General features: G+C 43.9%; 1 pseudogene across 1 annotated transcript; it reads right to left on the bottom strand.

Annotated features, from left to right (window-relative positions):
- Positions 1–706: 706 nt before the first annotated feature.
- On the bottom strand, positions 707–1,012 carry LOC310844511 (microtubule-associated protein 1 light chain 3 gamma pseudogene; annotated as a pseudogene). The gene has a single exon. The product of its transcript is annotated as a microtubule-associated protein 1 light chain 3 gamma pseudogene (transcript).
- Positions 1,013–7,819: the final 6,807 nt, after the last annotated feature.

The following is a 7,819-nucleotide window of genomic DNA, read 5'->3' as shown; positions in this document are numbered from 1 at the left end:
ACGATTCTGATTGGCTACATGGGCTCTGCATATTAGAATGCCTAAGCAAATATGAATGGCTTTCTCATGCAAAGAGAGAGCCACAGTGCCAAATCGGTAATAACTCAGGAATCTCTCTCTCTCTCTCTCTCTCTCTCTCTCTCTCTCTCTCTCTCTCTCTTTTTAGTGTAATTGTGCCCATTTATTTCTTTATTGTAGCCTTGTCAGAAGGCTTTTTTAAAAAGGGGGAAGAAAGAGATGAAGTAACAAAAACAGCTGTGTGGTTAAAATTTCCATGCATGGAACCCTCCAGATTCCCATTAGGCCAATCAGCTTTGTTTAAAATAAGAAAGAAAACCAGACAAAACTTTCCTGTGCAATAGTAGTGATGCTCTTTTTTATATCTATGTCTATAACCGTCTGAAGAGATAAGGGAACAAAATAGTTTAAAAGAATAAGCTGGCAGTGGGTTAAAGTAATGGCCCTGCAGAGTTGGTTAAGAAAGTACATGACCCTAAAATACACCGTCATCTGGGCATCTTTTCAGGCAGATACAACATAGAAGGTAGTTCAGTTGCTTCAGGGACAACGACAAGAGCCTGCCCGATGGTGAATACTCTTCTCCCATGCCACTCTTACACAAAAGCAGTTTAAAAATCCATGTTGTGATAACTATGCCTCAGAGAGAAAGGGGGGGTGGAGAGACTGCAGAGGCCTTGGAATGGGTTCAAGGGCTAACATCACCAAACGTATCTTGAGATGCGTAGGTAATGTAGAGGAAGCTGTCATCATCTTTGTTGGCTGCATGGACCTCTGAAACAGTCAGGCTCAGGCAGGGCAGGCTCTTGTTGTCCACCAGCAGGTAGAAGGCTTGAGTGGCTGTCAGGGACAGGTGGGCCCTCAGACTGTAGACAAACTGAGACATAGATAGATCCCGGCTCAACTGAGGGAGTTTCTTCTCCTTCTGGTAATGCTCAAGCACCACCGGAACCTTGCTTGGATACTTTGTCCTGATATCAGTTGTTTCCTGCATCCGAGAGGCTAAACTTTTCCTCTGCTTGAATGGACGGTTGTCAGTCTAGAACCTCAACATCTTTCTTTAAAAACACAAAAGACCCTTTTCTCCCCCTCACCGGCCCTTTCCACTTCCACTCTATAGCACTAACTCCAGGCATATCTCTCTCTGTGCATGCTTTGTGTGGCACAGAATCTCATACATAAATACAGAACTTCATAGTAAAGTGCTTTTTAAAATGTCCTTCAAATTTATTGTAAGAAAAGTAAAATATTGAAAATTAAGCGGTTCTTCTGAGATTGCATTTTTGGGTTGGGGAAGAAGCAGATCAAGAGGGAATCCAGAGTTTAGCAGCGAGATTGCACCATCATTTATAATACAATCATCACCTTTTCTTTTCAATAGGCAGGCCAAACTGTAGAATTTGGAACCCAGCATAATGAGATTTTAAGCAGAACCCTAAACTATATGACTATACTCAGTCCCAACAAAAAGCCTAGATTTGAAAGGGATCTGCTAGGGTTCTCACACAAAACCCTTTCAAGTCTGAATCTGTGGGGTTTGGGAATAGGTGACAAGAGGATGCCAGCTTTGTTTTCACAAGCTCATGCTTGTTCTGCGGCTTCATCCCTTGATGCAGTCATGAGATTCGGTAACAGCAGGGGCATCAGGCCTGGTTTGAAGTCTGAGTAGATGAAGAGAAAGGTGCTGGGAAGAAAGAGCCCTAAAGCAAAATCAAACCAACTTGCAAGCTCTGATGTCCGCCAAAAGAAAGGAGCACATGCCCTGTGTTTCTTGTCTCTGCTCATAGCATGAGCTGCCTCCATGTAGGAGCATGTGATTTTGAGCAATCTGAAATTGCTCTGTGAAAAGCGTCTGCTATCAATTACTTATTCATGTTGTTTCCGACAGCTAAAAATAAACCAACTTTTGTATACGTACTGTGATGCAGGAAGTATACCAAACAATGTGAGGGATTAAATTGAAATTTTCAGAGCAAAACTACCAATGCATAAAGACCAATCTGGAGAAGAAACTTGTGTGTGTGTGTGTTTGTGTGGCTGGAGTGTGGGTGCACATTTCATACTTTGTCTTCTGCTTGAGTATGGATGTGTGGCGACTTAGACCCACCTTTTTTCTGAATAGATTTTCTTTCTTGATCATTATCCTCCCCACTCCCCACCCCCCAATACTAACTAAACTTCCCTATGCTACCTTCAGCCTTGCTCAATCAGCCACAAGTTACACCACTCTCACCAATGGATCCCCTTCTCTCTTTATCTTCTGTCAAGTTGGGTTATACTGGAGGAGTCCAACACATTTTTCAGTTGGAGCTGGACATCAGCATTATTCAAGCCTGTGGGTCTGCAGAAAAGAAAATTGCGAAACATGGACTATCCTTTTTCAAATCAAGAGCACTGTGGCAAATTATCTCTGTGGGAACTGAGAGCACAATCTAGAAGCCCCTGGTATTGCCACACGCAGAGATGAACACATAGGGGTGCTGGCCATGCTGGAAATAACAATGCAGCTTCATGCACTTCTTGCATGGTAGGCACCCTCTAATTATATTGTCACAGCAAATGCCACTACTGGAAAAAAAAGGCCCACAGTAGAAGTATGCACACACAGAGATGCTGATTTCACCTTCTGAATGAAACCACTTTCAAAGTTTTTCTTTAAGCGATAGGAAGGCTCATGCAGGGAGGGATATCCGCTTGGACGCACTAGCCCCAGGCCACATGGAATTTTACGTACACAAATGTAAGACACAGCAGATGTAATTTAAGGCATTACAGAGCAGCCCTTTGGAAAGGGATATAGAGCCTATGCTTTGGATGTAAAAGCCTCAAGGACAATCTGGGACCTCTCAGGAAGCCTGATGGGGTAAGACCATTGCCTAAGGCCTTAGAGAGAGGTGGCTTTACATATGCAGCAAGCACTCTTTGCTGTTAAATCATTTGCTCTCCCATCCCTAAGCGGACGTGTGCAAAGGAGGCAGGCTGTTAAATGAACGTTCATGAATTACTTATCCACTGCTGTGAATTTATCAAGCCCTGTACAAGCAAGGGGACCAGGCATGTTTATAGAAACCCATTCCACCTTGTCCTTCTGATTCACTTTCCATTCTGCCCCCAAGCCATTCAAAGCCTGGAATCAAGAGGAGCCGGAAAGGTTGTTCCAGGATTAAGTGAGTAGTCTGTGCCTAGTCATAACAGAAAAGCATTTAATTGAACAGTTGTTGGGCTGCATTAACAAAGACTACTCAAGGTACATGAGTTATGCATCCTTTCTTCTTTTCACCTTTCTCTCCCCACCATCCAGTTACCCAATTACTTTTGTTGGGCTAAGCATGTGACAATATCACAGCATCTACAAAGCACAGATGTTGTCATGGCAATGGCAATGGCACTAGCACATGACACAAACACACAGGTTGCTGCTTGAAATGCAAAGTCTTGTCTCATGCACACCCTGGGCTGGTGGAAATTGCAGCCATTGGTTTGGAAGTCCCCACAAAGGGCTTGCCTGCAGGATGCTCTTTGTCTGGGCTCAGCGATTGCTGGAGATTTGGCAACAGGAAATGTCTCTCTGCATGAAGTTACAGCTTCACCTTTCCAGGCAAAGAGAATAAAGAGGGGTTCTTTTTAAGGAGAGGAACATCAATGAATAAATGAATGTACACTAATATGAAATAATTTTCACTAGTCTACTGGGGTGGGGTGGAGGAACATGACCTGGAAGCAACAGTTTCATTATCAAGAATGCCAAGAACTCACATGGAAACCACACTCTCTCAGCGTTTGGTTACCATTTGTAATATGTGGTATTAACACTGGACTGCTTTACAGGATTGTTGGAAATAAATATTTGAGATCCACTGAGCAGTAAACATGATTGGATTACCACATTCTGGCAACATCTCCAGCCCATCTGTCTTCCAATGAAGCAAGGAGCTGAGGTCTTGGAACATCCAAGGCAAGGTCACTGCAAACCCAGGTTTTAAGATCAGGAGAGGCAGCCCTCTTGGAAGTTCCACCTCCCTCATAAGTTTGAGGGACTGGCCCAGGAAATGACATTCTCAAAGTTGTGGAATTCCCACCCCACAAAGGTGCATCTGATATCTTCACAGCTTCGTTGAAGGTGCACAACTTTCCCCCTGACCTTTGGCTTCCAAGTTGTATGTGCTTTCAATATCCACCATATTCCTGTAATTATAATTTGTTTTTGTCATTTCTATTTCTCAATTTTAAATTGTTTAAGGTGCTCTGGAACCTGCTGGCGAAGAGTGGGAAATGTACCAGCTTGGCCTCCTGCTGGTATCGGCTTTAAAATGTCATTGTCAGAGCTGCCCCAAGGTCCCAGCTCACAGAGGACCAACGCCAGGTCGTCGTTATATACAAAAGTCTTTATTGAAGTTCAGTTTCCATTTCAAAGCCGTAGCGCGCAGCTCTACGTCTTAAACCCTAGACCGCCGAAGTTCCGTCTGAATCTCCTCCCCCCTGACACCAGTTTAAGATTCTAGCCCTGCTCCACCTCTTCCTCTGCACTCTCCTCCTCTGGGTCCTCCTGTCCGCTGAGGCATTCCCCTTTCTGGACTCTTCTGACGCTGAGTCGCCTGACTCCTCCCCCTGCCTCCGGCGGGCTTTAGGACCTGGTTCCCAATCCTCGTTCTCTGCTGTCCCGCGCGCCTGTACATTTGAACTTGGCTCTCACGCCAACCCAGTGACCTTCCTCCTGACCGTTACACTGCTTCTATCACTGCTTCCCTCTTCCGGGATGCTGGCTGGACCTGACCTCCCCTCCGTTGCCTGACTCTCCGATGGAGGCGTGGTCAGCCCTGACTCATCTTCTCTCCCTGCTGGGGGAGACGCTGGCCCCGATACCTGGGACTCTTCCCCCCCACTATGCTCTGGTGGGGAAGCTGGTCCTGATCTCCAACTGCTGCTCTGGGAGTCCCCGCTGGCCCCTTGCTTCTGGAGTGTCCCCCTTGGGACCCCCCTTGCCCTGGCCACCGGCGCCCCCTTCTGTGAATCTTCCGATTCGCTGGAGAGGCTCATGGAATCTCTCGGGCCACTGTCATCTTCTCCTACGCTGCCCTCAGATTCTTCCCCTTCACTCTCCATCTCCTCCCTTCCCTGTGCTTCTGCTCCTGAGCCCCTGACAGTCATCTTCTATCCTTTTATGATCCCTCTTCCTCACCCTTCACACAGATGCCATAGGGACACAACTCTTACCAATGAGGTTTTAGACTTGGGAACTCTGGGCAAAACTTTCCTGAGGACTTGTGAGTGATTTCCTGTCATTTAGGCTTAAAAACAAAAACAAAAGTCTTTTAAAGGGATCTGTGGCTTAGTGGAGCTTAATTAAAGTCATTTCCTATAGAGTGCCCTGCTGCTTCTTTTAGTGCTGCTTGGAGAGGCTCCTTCTTCGTGCTGATAAATGAAGCAGCACACGGCTGCTCTCTAGTTTGTTTTCTCTAGTCTGGCTCCCCGTGTTAGGGAATGACAAGAGATAAACTGACATGGGACAAGTCTGCAGGCCAGAAAGGAGACTTGGCAGACCTAGCCCCTCAAGGGGGCCAAATGAAGAGCAAAGCCATTCTTTCAGCTGAACCTTCAAAGGAGGAAACGAAGTACAGACCTTCCAACGCTATCACTTTTTAGGGCAGCCTAGGCTATTACCATCTGATATATTTCCACCCACTTGGCAAATCAAGACGAAAGACTACACAGTGCATGTACCTCACTGAAGTCTGGATTTTGGGGGAATTTTGATAAGTACGATAAACATGGAAGGGTTGAGATGGTAGATCCAACTGGATAAGTTTTTAAGAGCTCCTCAGCAAATTCATTTAGATTAGCTTTGCAAGAGCTGGGAGGTGAATTAATTAAAAACAGAACTTTTAAACAGCATAGAGCAGGCAAGGGAACTACAGTTAATAAAAAGTATCTCAAGTTTATAAATTTAACCTTAGGTTTAAGAAACCTAAATGGATAAAAATACATGGCTGGTGCAGGTGTCTATGAGTTCAGGCACATTATGAACAATGAAAGCAGGTAAAATGGTGCTATAGTGGGGTTGAACGGGGAAGAATTCCATTTCCTATCACAGCATATTGGGGAAGGCAATAATTTCAAGAGCTTTCCTCAGCTTCACAAGAAGTCTGGGTTGCCTCATGTGACAAAATATTTGATAAAAGCATGGCAGATTTTCAACATCAGGCCTGGAAGACTGTATTTCCTCTGTTCAGCTTTTGTGATTTATCTAACAATATTAGGAATAAAAGGAAATGGGACTTATAGTCAATCTCTCTCAATTTGGGCAGTGGTTTCAGAGGACAACTGCAACCTCAATGGTAATGCGGGCATTTGAATTTGAATGGACCACAAGCTTTGCCTTGTGGAACAATTTTACATGATTGTTCAAACAGGGTCATAATCTGCTGACTATAAAAGGAACACAAGCTTCCCGGTATGAACTCGGACCATTGTCCATCTAGCTCAGCATTGGTGACACTGACTGGCTCTCCGGGATTTCAGGTAGGAATCTCTCCCAGCCCTACCTGAAGATATTGGGGGCTGAACCTAGGACATTCAGCGTGTAACACAGATGCCTTGACACTGAGCTGTGGCCCAGAATGAATTAATAATCTAAAAGCATCATTTGCTGTAGATGTGACTATTGCTTTAAGACAAGGAATAGAGGAAGAGAGATCTTTCCTAAAAAGCTTTACAAAAAGACAATTTAAAAAATAATAATCCAGCAAAACTGCACTCGCTACATTCCTACATATCAAGCCATATTTGTACCAAGTCAACAATGAATAGTGGTGGAAAAGCAGATTGATGCAACCAACTCTGCCTAACCCCACAATAGGACCATTTAACCTGCTTTCATTGTTCATTTATGTAATGTACAACACAACCATGAAGGGTTAAATGGCACTGTTGAGCAGCAAACAGCAGATAAGGTATGAACTAATAAATCTTTAGTTCAGATCTTAGTGTTGCCATGATTGACTGGGTGGCTTTAAGAAACCGACTCTCTTATCAGTGTGCTGTCTTGAGTAGAGTGTTGGAATTAAGATGCAGATAGGTAGCCGTGTTGGTCTGCCATAGTCAAAACAAAAAAAATTCCTTCCAGTAGCACCTTAAAGACCAACTAAGTCAGTTCTTGGTATGAGCTTTTGTGTGCATGCACACTTCTTCAGATACCACTGAAGAAGTGTGCATGCACACGAAAACTCATACCAAGAACTGACTTAGTTGGTCTTTAAGGTGCTACTGGAAGGAATTTTTTTTTGGAATTAAGATGGTGAGTCCTGAATTCTTCCCTGCTCTTTCACAAAAGTTAGTTGGTAATGTTGGGCCCAGATACCTCTCTCTTTCATCAAAACCAACATTATAGGACAGTTGTGAAGATAAGGGGGTGAACCACGTATTACACCCTGAGTTCTTTGGTGAAGAGCAGAATAACACCCCACCCAACCCCCCAAATGAATACAGTCTCAGGTCTCCCAAAAATGGCAATAAGAGCATTGGTTTGTGCCCTACGGCTGCTGTAAAGATTTGTGAAGCAAAGCGATTTAATTTCACTGCTAGATTTTATAGCAAAGGAAAACGTGTAAGGACAGAAATGCCTACCCAGATATTTAGAAAGCTAGTATAAGTTTTAATTAATTTTAGTCTACTCTATTGAGATTTTACCTTTTTGTATGCTTTAAATTATGCTTGTAATTTTCTTAGTGATAATTTTATTGTTTTATCTTATTTGTAAACCATTCTGAGATTTCTTCTACAATTCCAAAGGCTGTTGTGAAAT

The sequence above is a fragment of the Podarcis gaigeae genome (assembly GCF_964106915.1).
Source record: "Podarcis gaigeae genome assembly, chromosome: 5".
NCBI lineage: Eukaryota > Metazoa > Chordata > Lepidosauria > Squamata > Lacertidae > Podarcis > Podarcis gaigeae.
Note: the sequence above shows the minus strand (reverse complement) of the source record. Positions and strands in the feature narration are given on the sequence as shown.